The sequence below is a fragment of the Perna viridis genome, chromosome 11, assembly GCF_037379345.1.
Source record: "Perna viridis isolate PV_CMFRI_1.1 ecotype Kerala chromosome 11, ASM3737934v1, whole genome shotgun sequence".
Taxonomy (NCBI): Eukaryota; Metazoa; Mollusca; class Bivalvia; order Mytilida; family Mytilidae; genus Perna; species Perna viridis.
The window spans coordinates 8,637,956-8,651,907 of NC_142455.1; the positions used below are offsets into that span (position 1 = coordinate 8,637,956).

Sequence of the window (13,952 nt, forward strand, 5' to 3'; positions counted from 1 at the left end):
ACCATTGGTTGAAGCATACATGTTTGTACATGTATCTTTAGAATTTAATAATAACAAAGAATATTTATTCGCGTGTAAACATGTATCTACCATTCACATTAAATGCGTGTTAATTTTTTACGAGTTCTGAAATATCTTTATTCGGTAACCTTGACCTGGCATTCTTTCAGATTTAAGAACTGCGCAGTTTGTATGTAAATAAAGCTATTTCCATACCAATTTGATTGCGTGTTAAATTCTAATTTCTGCCATGCCGAAACTGCGCAGAATAATTTCGGTTCTATCTACAATGCTTATAGAGAGGTCATGTCAAGTGATAACAATTAGTCCTTTGTCCTTGGCGACAGCAAATGAATACCGTAGAAGGAGCATTTCTACGGTTAATATCTTACACAGAAAAAACATGATGAAAAGTTTGGTCATTTGTTTCTTGGTTCTCTGTAAGTATATATTTGACATTACACTTTTCCAGGAAGACACATTCACTCCAGCAATTAATATACGGTTAGACGTAGTTAATTTCAAGGGACAGAGTTGGTTTTCCCTTACCAATCACCTGGTGAAACAATCTCAAATGGTTAACTATAGCTTTGTTTACAAAAGATTTAAACTTCCTTTCAAATTTAGATTTAATCCCCTTGGCAATTGACCAGAAGTTCATCAGGTAATGGTCATTTAATCAAGACAGGACCGACTATATTCCCGAAATTAACCATATTACTCGCTGTAAAATGAATTTATGTTACTTCTCCCCATCTAATAAGAGCAATGAGGATTGTATACAGAAGTATTAAGCTGATAAAATGATTGTACGCCGAAGTATCACGTGATAGTATTATGGTACGCTGAAGATTGCACACGGAAGTATTCTGAGATGTATTTTTCTACACTGAATCATAAGCTGATAATATGATTGTACGTCGAATCATAAGCTGATAATATGATTGTACGTCGAATCATAAGCTGATAATAATTTCTATTATTAGCTATTGATCAGTGGAGTTTTTTTTTTTCTGTGTCCTGTTGACATGACATGAACTTTATGCTGTATTTTGTAAAATAATTTGATTTAATTTAGAGGTTGAGATGAATAAGCAATTACTAAGATTTACAAAAGCTGATCTCAGTAAAATTGCAGAAATCGTAATTGGAGAATGAATAACCAAATCATTACGTGAGTGCCAAAGAACTCCTCAGATTAAACAAGTGCGTGAAACTTAAATGAGTTTCAAAATGTGAATCATAATACACATAAACATAATCCAGTGCTGTCTATACAAAAATATTCAATATAATACTATGGAAACTAGGCATCAAATTTTAAAAATTTGCCATTAATTTCAAGGTATGCAATCATTGAAAACAATTCACCCACGCCAGCGAATCATTTATTAGAGAAGTATATAGATGAAAACTAGGCATAGTATAAACAGGAATAAATAGCAAGCGAACACGTTAGAGAAGTATATAGATGAAAACTAGGCATAGTATAAACAGGAATAAATAGCAAGCGGACACGTTAGAGAAGTATATAGATGAAAACTAGGCATAGTATAAACAGGAATAAATAGCGAGCGGACACGTTAGAGAAGTATATAGATGAAAACTAGGCATAGTATAAACAGGAATAAATAGCAAGCGGACACGTTAGAGAACACGCATAATAACTAAGATATGGAAACAAAATTATTTAATGATGTTTTTGAGGAACATTTAAAAAAAAATCCTGGGCCCAAGTGCCTGTGCTCTTTATCTTTATTAGTTTACTAGGTTCATATTCACTCGATGATAATACATCAATAGCTACAAATAGGCATCTTTTACGAACAACTAAATTAATGTAAAACAGGTATTTAACAAATAACTGTATATTGACAAGACATAAAAACAATATGCGGATGAGGCTTAGAATCGGTGTAAAACGCGGGGATCTCGAGCGTTTTTTTTCCGATTTGTGCCGAGTTCGTATATCGTTTTAATTTATTTCTAGTCGATATAATTATTTTCATCAAGTTATATCTTTATACGATGTGTTTTTTTTACATTTCTTCCCTACTTGAGGCTACAGATACATCCTCCCAAGTTAGGGTTTTGAGTCCACCCTCGCTCCCTTGAAAACTATGATAGAAATTCTTCTTAAATTTACTGCCCTTGAAAGACAAAATTCAACCAGGTGAGCAATTCAGGCTCCTGGGACCTCTTGTTTAAATAGATAGTAATGTAAATGTTCTAATAGATATAAAGGCTATAAAACATGTATGAGTATGTATACGCTTTTGAGGTCAGCCGAGTAAGGAGATGTTATGTGTACAGAAAATACAACGCATTTAAAATTTCTTACTTAGTAGTAATTAAAAACCATCGAGGATTAAAAAATAAACATTTTATACAGGAAACCACAACAGTCTGGATTTTTTTTCTGATACGGGATAGGCATTGCCTAAATCAGCGAGCACCGTGAGCTTTACCATACATATATTGTCTATGCGGGACTCGTAAATATAATTAAGGACATTACAAAGAGTGGGGTTCTACCCGGATGAAAATTTTTGCATTGCAAGTGCAATATTTTTTATTTATATCTACATGTATATAAGCAGCAAGCGAAACACTATTTCTATTTGAAAATATGTCTTGTTAATTAATGGGGAAGTTTTTTTCAATAAATTAATAACTTGATTTTTTTTTTCAAAATTCCAACCCCATACCCATTTTCCCCTAGTGTAAAATATATGATATTTTTGAACATGCTTTTTGTATGTTTTCATCTACATTTTCTTCTGAATGATAATATTTAATTTTAAGTAAGAATATGACTGTCCAGCTCCGTGATAAATACATTTTAGTAAATCCGTATTTTTATGGTGTCGGAACGTGTTGTACATAATTTATGTTGTTGATGATTTGAGTGCGTAGAAGATGGCGCAATAAAAAATAAAATCGAGACGTTGAAAATAGTATTTCGTTGAATGCTAACTCGCTCTACAAGTTCCCCGAGTTGAAGCCAACTCTGTAACACTAGCTCGCTCTCAAAATGGTTGATAACTTTATAGCACTTCGCAATACTTTACATTTTGTTTCCCTTAAGGACTTCTCTTGCAACATCCATTTCAGTTTTGGCTGGTCAGATCAATTTGTACACATACCTGAAATATTACAGGTCTCCACGGATAGTGGGAATATTTTACAAATATCATGTGACGTAAACAAAATTCAGACGACAGCTACATGTACAAAACAAACAAGTAAATGATTGCCTCCCCGATCTTAGAAAAGCTATGCTTCGATTTTGATAATATAATCGGAGTTATATTTTTTTTCAAGGCGGTTTAAGTTCTTGGCAACAGCGACAGTGGAACAGCGGAGATACACTTACACACATCCACGTGTTTCGTGAACTTTTTAAAAACATCATATTCGCTTCTTTCAATAAGTAAAAAAAATGGAGAAAGACTCGAAAACTTTCAGAAAAGAGTAGTTTATTTTTGCTGAAACGTAATCTTAACCTATGTATTTTTATTTGTTTGGTTTAAGGAAGCGATGAATTTTCTCCGTAAGGACAGTCACTTTTTGTTACTTCCGGGACATGACTTTGTTTTCGTTTGCATATTGGGGCACCTTAAGGGAAATTTAGATAGTACATGCAATAACCGTATAGTTCACACCGATTCGCGGTGCTCGCTATAAACAAAGGAGCAACAGAACTTATATAAATAACCATCTTTAAAATAACCAGTGCCACAACTGATATTATTTACGTGTGCATTGGTCGCTCAGGATTTTCATTGTTTCTAAGAACTTTTTATGAAAATGGGCTTCCCATTTTTATAGAGTGTTGATTATTCTTGTAACCAATAAACTGTTTTTTATTACACAAGTAAGGTCTTCCAAGAGCAGGTTATTATGGCAAGCCAAAGTGGACAAAAATGAGCATTTTCTAATATAAAAAAAAAAGATTTTTTAATATTACAAATTCATTTTCTGATATTACAAATTAGATTTCTTATATCACAAAACACTTTTTTAATTTTAAAAATTCATTTGAATTTCTAATATTAAAAAAACAACCTATTTTTTAATATTAGAAATTGATTGTCTAATATTGAAAAATGGATTTGTTGTATTCAGTTACGATTTTTTAATATTAGAAAATCATTTTGTAATATTAAAAAAATGTGACTGATTTTGCAATATCACAAAGTGATTTTTCTAGACTTACAAATACATTTTCTGATATTACAAATTCAATTTGTGATATTACAAAATGTGTATTTCTTTATAATATTAATAAATCAGGAATTTTTAATATTAGAAAACTTTTTAGTATCACAAAGTGAATTTATAATATTAAAAAATATTTTCTGATATTAAAAAATGATGTTTTAATATTACAAATTCATTTTTTATAATATTACAAATTAGATTTCTTATATCACACCCCACACACCCCACTCCCCGATAATCGAATGGTTTTTGCCTTATCATATATGCATTTTTGTTTATTTGATATAACAATATTTTAGTTACTTTATGTTCTTTGTTGTGTATGTCTGTTTTCCATGTCTGGTCTTTGTCCCTGGATTACATTCTTTTGATTACCGCTATAACCTTGGTTCCCTTGATTACTCTATCAATCATTTACCCATATTTAATATTTTTTTTTAATAAAAGCATAATATAAATAATAATGTAAACATTGCACAAAATATACTTAGGATTTCTTCATGACGTCGTAACTTGAGACATGTCTGAGATAGCATTGAGACACAACGGTTACCTAACATTGTCATATGGTGATCCTCCATCCTAAAGCTGGTCTTAGCACGTGACTTTTGAACTTCATACGCACACGAGTTATCTCCTCAAGCGTTCTTGGCACGAGTGATAATATTTTAGTTATTCATGATAACAAATTGATTATTCTATTTATTATGTAGATTTTCTTCATAATTTATCGATTTTTTTCAATATGAATTCTGTGATTGGCGAATTGATATCAAAGTTGTGACGTTTTGGCGAGAGAAAGCACGAGTGTGTAATTACCGAATTTATTTCACAGTGTGGATTATCGAAAATTTTTTTAACACTGAGAACATTCCATAAAACACTGCTATCTATATAACAGAGAGTGTTATCACACTCAAACAATTACAGTAACAACAGCGATAGCAAATTAAACAGGGAAATAAAAAAAAATGCGAATAATTATGAAAAGCAATGCATAGAAGAACAAGCAGAGAAATAAGAATATGATGCATACAATGGGATATGAGAACATTCTATCAAATCACAAAAATCCTAAGTGACCAATACCAACATAGTTAACAACCATGTTAAGTCAAAAGAGGGAACACTGCTTACAGGAAAACACCAACTGAAAGATGGGAAGACCATTTCAAAGAAGTTTTGAATAGAGTCACCACATGATCTGCATACATTTGATGAAGCTGATATGACATCACTAGACTTTGAAACAGGTGATATATCTCATGATGAGATAATTAATGCTATCAAAAAATCGAAAAGTAACAAAGAAGCACAGATTTATCAAATGAAAGCTAACGCATTAAAGTCAGACATAGGTGTAGAAATTTTGAAACAGCTATTGAATAAAATTATGAGAGATGAATTTATACCAGGAGAATGGAAACAAGGAATTATTGTTAAACTACCTAAGAAAATCATTTTGCTTGTATTTGTCTTTTGTCTGTATCATGAAAAATCTTGAGTCGTATTTTACAAGACAGACTTTAAGAATCAATAGATACAGTTTTGCTAGAAGAGCAAAGTGATTATATGAAGAATAGATCATGTGTTGATAATATCTTTATATAGAGAGCTATTTTAGAACAGACAAATAAATGGAACATATCGCTTTATATTAATTATAGAGACTTTGGAAAGGCTTTTGGTGACACACATAGAGAGTCTCTTTGACACATCATTAATTATTATGGGATTGACATCAAAATCATCAAAGATATGTTCAACTATGTTGATTCAAATATGCAGTACGACGTGATGGCGAGTTCACAGATTGGTTTTTAATACCATCAGGAGTAAGACAGGGATGTATGTTGTCACTTTTACGCTTTCTCCTTGCAATTGACAGGATAATGAGAAACGTAACAAATGAACCAAAAACATTCCGTGGGGACTAACAGATGCATTGGAAGATATGGACTTTGCAGATGACATAAGTCTATTGTCCCATGCTTTCCAACACATGCAATCAAAATCGAATGTAATCAGTAAAGAAGCGAGGAAAACAAGCTGCCAACACAATGGTAATGTTATGATAAATGACTAGTTAATTGAAGAAGTGTCATATATTTGCTATCTTGGAATTAAGTATAGACGGAGAAGTACCGAAAGAAATCGATATTAAAATAGGCAAAACAACATCAGCCTTTAACAAACTTAGAAATGTCCGGAAAGCAAGAAAAATACCGAACAAAATGAAAATAAGAATATACAAGAGCAGTGTAAGAGCAGTATTACTACACTGCATATGGAGCACGTGGAGAACCAACAATGAAAAAGAGAAAGAACTACTGGAGAAGAAAGATTTTAAGGAAAATTTTAAGAATTAAATGGACAGACAGAGTATCTACCATTGAACTCGCAGAACAAACTGGTAGTAACATAAACATGGAATGGATAACAAAGGTATACAAGGAAAGCACTCAGGTGGACCACAACTGGCATAAAGAAATCAGAACGACCAAAGGGTGCACGGAGAAGGACGTTAGAGGGGAAGATAAAAAGAATGGAATCAGTTGGAGTGAAATGGAAAGAACAGCAAATGACGGAGCTGGATCTAGGACCCCGGTGGACGTCTTATGTGTTGCTTAGCACGACTTTTCTTTTGACCAAATGAGTATGAGTTTTTACCTTTTAAAAGCATTTTATGCAAATCGAAAATGGAATACAGAGAGGTTGCCAATTGCAACTAATCATAAATCATGTTCAGGGTGGGATGTTTCGTACATTTAAATTTCAAATGACCAGTAAGAGAAAGGTATTAACATGTTACAACTTATTATTTTAAAGGCTTTGCCGCCAACAAAAAAAATCATTTACATAAAACTTTCAATTAGTGTATAGTGATTATTGACAAAACATCATTCATAATCAGAATATTTTTTATGTCGGAACGTTACATTCCATCTATATCTTATTTAGATGGTCCTTTTTTAAAAATCAAATACAACATTTTAAAAACTTTATAACTGTAAATACGTGAAAGGATTGACATATTTTAAGGATAATTTGAGAATAAGAAGATAATCGCTTGGATTTTGTGAAAAATTTATTTTAACGTTGATACATAGTAGCTTCGTTGATTTTTATTATTGCATTTGTCTGTTATTGATCCCTATTTCTATGTGTATAATGGAGACAACCTATGCAAATGTCAATCCGAATACGCTTTTAGGATTTATTCTATCAAGATATTTTGAAGACGATTTCAGAATGTCTTACTTCTTATAGACAGATAACATTGCATCGTTTTTTTTATAAATTAAAATTAACCAATTCAACTTTGCTGATGATGTGGCTCTCAGAAAACCAGATGAAAAAAATCAGGAGCTGCATTGGCAAAACTCAGAAAATCGGGATAGAACATAGGCCTTGTAGTTTTTACTGTGAAAACCAAGATCATACCAATAGGTGAAACATTGGTATGTGTAAAAGTCTACTCTTGATAAATTTGAGAAGTTATGAATACTTACGCTAACCTGTAACACCAATCAATCCCATCGCTACTGAGCTTATCACTCGTATAGGAAAAGCTGCCAATGCATTTAAAAACCTGCACAGGACATGGCGGGAAATTATCAGGAATAAAGGTTCCGTGAAACGTTCATCAAATTCCATTTAGTGCAATTGCAAGTGGGTGGTATTATAAACCTTCTTGGGTATGTTGCCCCTTGCATGAATTTATGGAAGAACAGTTTTCTGCTTTCAATAATTAAACACAATAGAAGGTTCCGATAAGTAAATATTTTTAGTTGACAAGTTAAAATTACAAAACGTACTTTTACTGCATGTTAGCTAGCGTTGAAGTCTGAGTACATGGTCATCTCAGTCTGCATGATTTACTCTCATGATGGTATTGATGAGAATTCAGTGACTGAACGTTGCATATCGGTAACTATGAACGATCGTAATGTCATTGAAGAAAACCGGTGCGAAACTGATCGTTGACGATGTCGCACTGTTCCTGTCTTTAGCTCAGCTGTTATTTATTGTCTCAAACTTGATTGTTTTTAAGATAGGATTATCATTGAGGAGGGAATCGTTGAAACCTTCGACACACATATATCGTGACATCACGAGTTGATATATCATTCTGACAAATATGAACTTTTTAAATAAACCTTTCGATAAGTTGCAATACCTCTAACATACATGTACAACAAAACTTGTGTTATACAGCAAACAAGTAATCAAGGATCCTGTATATTCTGTCCCTAAAGCGATCGCCAATTTGCAAGCTGATACTGTCATGGTTTTTGACCCAATATTGTTAGTGTCGACAGATAGTTTATAGAATTAATATTTTTGAAGTAATTATATTATGTCATGCTGAGAACTGCTTAATGATATGGGTTAACAGGGGTTCTATTAGCTGCGAATTTATGAGAAAAGAAGGTATTAACTTTATAGGTTTACTGATCTCTTTGAGTAAAATTTTACTCACGGCCATTCTACCGACATATTTTACTGCGCGTGCATGTATTTCGATCAAACTAGATATTGAAATCATGACATGTTTCCACATACCTCATCCGTAATGTAAGCTAAGTATGTTCAGTTCAGTTACACAACATTTTCTTTTTTATTTTTTTTATGAGAAACTCGGCGGTGTTTCTAAAAAATAAGAGGACGCTTACACTACCGGTGCACCTGGTCCATGCTTCCCAGTTTTTTGTAGTCAGAGTTGCTCATTTGCTTTTGTTGCTTTGTGTGTATGATTTTATTTGCTTTGTGCTCTTTGTTGTGTGTGGTCTGTTTTCCATATCTGGTCTTTGTCCCTCGATTGCATTCTTTTGATTATCGCCATAACCTTGGTTCCTTTGCACATAATTGTTTCAGGACAGCGCCGGGCATTGACAGCTAGATTGTTTATTTAATTGCGGTAGTTGAATTTTTTTTATCATTACATGACATGAAAAATACGATCTTTGCACTTAATGTCAAAAGAGACTACATTAGACTCAAACCCAACCTTTGTTACCGTATCCCCCCGATATGATCTCTTTTGTTTTCAGTGCATTCTTTGCCTATTATAGATATTAGTTATAACTATTTAAAAAGTGAGACGAGACGAACATATTTCTGGCTTTCGTAAGTGTCCGTTATGTTCATTTATAAACTACCATACAAAGGACCAGTTCAGCGAATTCATTGTATTTTTATAACTACGGCATTGCTTTTTTAATAACGTTATGCAAACGTCAAAAAGGGGTTAACGCAAAACAATAAAAATCCTAATATTTAATCAAATTACTAATAGAAACTGAAATGTGCCCTGTTAATATAAATCGTGTGTGTTTCATCATAATGTGTTATCTATCACACAGACAATCCTTGATGTGACGAACTCGGAAGCGTCGGAATATCGAATAATTCGAAGTTATTTCATAGACCGAGCAAAACTCCCCTTACTCCTATACAATTTTACCTCGAATGACTCGAGGTTTTCAATCAATCCCAACCTCATATAGTCCATTAATAGCACCTTGCAAGTAACTGTACGTGTACTCCAAATTACCATAGATATCTCATCCAGTTTATGAATGATGAAGTGGATGATATGTCTATGGTAAAATAAAGTACACGTACAGTTACTTGCAAGGTGAAATTGATGGACTATATAAGGTTGGGATTGATTTTTTGAAATAAATTAGTTGTGCCGAAACCTTAAAAAATCCGGTGATTTTTATGATAAAGAGTGACCGAAGTCTAACAGAAAAGCATGTATTTCTCCGTAAATACCCTGATGATTTAGGCTGAGAATCAAATTTAAAGTTAAAATTTGTTTAAAATTTGTTATTTCATTGGATATGGTTTGACATTAATAATGACTGAATCTGAAACTAAAATTCGTTACATAATGATTTCAAGAGAAAAAATACTTTCGACATTGAAATTCAAGTATACAGCCGAGCGAATTGACATCACCATTATTAAACACGGTGACGTCGCGCTTTTTATCATTTTTTTCTAACAAATACTTCTTTTTTATTTGTCTAAAGTGAATACAAGGGTCTGGTGAGCCCCAAATTTTATTCAATAAAAATGTTGCGTTTACACTAAAAAATATTAAAATATAATACAAAGTTTTCAAGAAATATCTATGGAACAGATTTTGTGTTCTGTATTATAACAACACATTATGTGGTATATAATTAATAGATTTCCAGTGATTTTTGTATGTTTTGATTTTACTTCTGAAAATGAAAGTCGTATTTTTCCTTTAAAACTATGATAACTTATGCTAAAAATTTAGTGTTGTGTAAAATTCCAAGCATAAAGTACAGACAAAATTTTACAAAAGTCTATGGACAGGCGCCTTACTGATTCGTGACCTTAATGCACGAATAAAAGGATTTCTGTCAGTCGTGTCTTAAAGTTCGTAAAATAAGTGGCTGGAAAGAAGTATAGAAAATCAAAAGTATAGTATGATTGGTTAAATAACAGTTCTTCAGTTTAAGCTTGATTAGAACAGAAACACTTCCTTGAGAAATTAGACATGTGCGTGGGTTGATACTACATTCAGTACTACATATAAAAACCCTGTCAGTCCATAGAATTGTCAAACACTGCAAAAATGATGAGAATATTGCTCTGTTGTTTGGTTGTCTTTGCTTGTATGTAATATTTCGGTTCTTATGAATAACTGAAATGCTTCACATATAGATATTATTTATTTTACACGAAATAATTACACAACTTAATACAATTCAAAATAAGAATCATGGTTTGAAAGCCTACATATTGTCATTTTGATATTTTGTTTAAAATATTATACTAAATAGAAAGTAACATGTAGCTTCCAATTTAAACCTTGTTCTTTGTAGATAAAAAGTATATAGAATGTACTGTACATGTAAATCTCCAAATTAAGGGAGAAGACTCTGTAAATGACACTAAAATACAATAGAAACTATTGAATTTTCAATGTGAATTATCTACTTAGACCCGACAGGCAGAATGGAATGAATAATTAGAAAGTTCATAATATAGACATATAAAGCTAATTGATTAAAAGAAATAAAAATATGTAGCAATTCACTTTTTTTTTATATTCGCAAAAGGTTATGCATGTATCAAGTATATTTTTTGCAATTAACAAAACTCAGATTATTATTGTTGCATTGTCACATGTGTACTTGCTCTTGAAAACAAAGTTACATTTTATCTTTCGCAAAATTTTCGTATGTGCTTTTGTTTTTCTTTTCCCATTGAACTATTCTTAAAAGTTATGTATTTGTCTTTTTATATTCGCCTACAGGTTGCTTGCCTTTTGTTGAAAGCGAGGCCTGTCATTCGGGAGAATGCAAAAGCAGATGTCATTACCAGAAGTACTTAACTGGAAACTGTGTTAGTCATCTATTCGGATTATATGATGTATGCGAGTAAGTCATGTTCGTTATATTTTAAAACCATTTTTATAATTGTTTCGTAATGGCTTCAAAATGTGTGAAGTGTTTCTTTTGGTTAGCTTTGGAGGTTAAAATGTATATTATTTTGTAATATATCTGTATATTTATTGAAAAAAACCCCTGTTTTCTTTGTTTTAAAATCGGAACCACCCGCTTGACCAATTGCAATGTGTGAACATATTAGACTCCCATTACTTGTATTAAAACCATGAAAAGGGGAAGTTTAAGGAACTAATAAAAAAACTAATATGTTATGGCGATTACTATTCTTAAATACGTTTTAACTTTTAAGGAAATCAATTTATTTCTATTTTCAATTTTCAATAATTTTGATTAAATATTTTTTCTCTGTTATCAACATAATAGGTAATTACAACTTTTAACCTTAAGGAGATAGACCTAGGGTAAGGGACATAACTCTGGAAATCATTTATATGTTTGTATCATATTCAATTTAACTGAAGCCTATCAAACTCTCATCTGAAACAGTACGAAGTCAGTCCAAGTTACTTTGATGCTTACATGAGATTGATGTATAATGGTGAATACAGACATTCAAATGATTTATAAGAGTTGTATCCCGTACACTAGGTCTACCTCCATAAGTGGTGGCTGACTTTTATCCTTCTCTCCATCATGATCACACTTTACTTGAAGTTTAGGCAGTCTACGATCTGTCAGTTATAAATATATTTTTTTGGTGATTTTTGAAGGTGTACCAATAGCTGCCATGGAGTATCTAACGCCGGAACTGCATGCAGAGACTTGTGTCACAGGAAAGGATATCATAGTGGAACGTGTTACCATGGAGACAACCTATGTCATTGTGGATCTTAATACGATCATATTGTATTAAGATATTTGAAGTCGAATTTTATTAAACAGACTTAAAATAATGTATCGCAATTTTACTAAAATGAATCAAGTATTCTCTCTGTCCAATTAATTATCCCATTGTTATTGCTATTTTATTGGCGTTGAGAACAGCAAAAAATTTTATTTGGTTTAAATAAAAATGTATGGGGGCAATCCGATTTGTTTTTTTTTTCAATTCGCCATTTTTTTTTAATTTTGATATATCAAAATAAGAATAATTTTTTAAGAATAATCAATTTTTCATCACAAAGATTGATGGCAATTAAATGAAAATTAATTTTCTTTACATTTATTCAGTCATCAACATTGACTATCTTTCTTTAGTAAATTAACAATATGAAGGTATTCGAAAAATAGTAACGTATTTTTCCGACGCAGTCTGTATAGTTTCGCTTTTTACACTTTGACCTTAAGGACGCTCTTCTGTGGAAACGCAAGTCACCTGATCGCAATTTTGTTTCCCGTGTGGCCAAAAACTGATAACTGAGTGGCGTTCGGAAAACTGTATCGAAACCATGTGCTTATTTTCATGAATGAAATGTAGAAACTTATATTAAGTTAAAGAACAAAATTTTACTGCGTCGGTTATCTTTTTTTAAAGATAGTAGATCTTAAACTGGTATCATTGTTTGCACCGAATCCTATAAGAATGTTATAAATGTTTCCTGTGTTAAGATTTTCGAAAACTCACAGTTTGAAATACATTTGGTAATTTCACTCTTGGATTTTCTCCCGCCAAAACGTCACTATACGATTGGATAATCAACTGGGTATCGTGAGTAACCAAAACATAATCAATCGTGTGAAGAACGCATTAAGATTTAACTCGTGCGCGGAACAAGTTTTGCACACTCGCTCTACGACACTTGTGATCATATGTTGGTTATAAACTCTTTCCAATTTGTTATCCGAGTATTAAATAGTGTGTGTGTAACACTTTTTGTCATTTATTGGTATTTGTATGTCTCTAAACGTGTAAAACAAAATTTTTGAATCGTCTCTCTGCACATATTGAAAGCAATTATTTTTTCTATCAGGAGACTATTAAAATGTTTAGTCTAAAATCGAGACACATACGGAAAACGAAATAATGATATGTTATCAGTTGTTTTATGGTTGGTTCCGATTGGCTGGGCATTTTATGTCAGAGTTTCAATTATCTTAACGACAAACATGGGCCTCATCGCATACGGTATACCAGACAAAAACTGGATTGTAATTAGACAATGTTCATCATACTTTGGACTGCAAGTTAAAACAAGTGTGGTGTTTCACTACACAGGAGTGACTTTATCTTTAGAAGAACTGCAAAGTTATAAACAACTCACCATTAAAGATATAAAAATCCGTGATAATAAGGCACAAAAGATGTAAAATAACCTTGTGATATCGCAAAAATCC

The 13,952-nt window shown here is 32.1% G+C and overlaps 1 long non-coding RNA gene across 2 annotated transcripts; it reads left to right on the plus strand.

Moving 5' to 3' along the window:
- Positions 1–316: 316 nt before the first annotated feature.
- On the plus strand, positions 317–12,713 carry LOC148602866 (uncharacterized). 2 transcript variants are annotated; one of them, XR_015916626.1, is made up of 3 exons: positions 317–440; positions 11,525–11,648; positions 12,389–12,706. It is a non-coding gene; the product is annotated as an uncharacterized LOC148602866 (long non-coding RNA). The 2 variants fall into 2 exon arrangements; XR_015916625.1 differs by lacking the exon at positions 317–440 and adding an exon at positions 10,785–10,880 and having other exon boundaries at positions 12,389–12,713.
- The last annotated feature ends 1,239 nt before the right edge of the window (positions 12,714–13,952 follow it).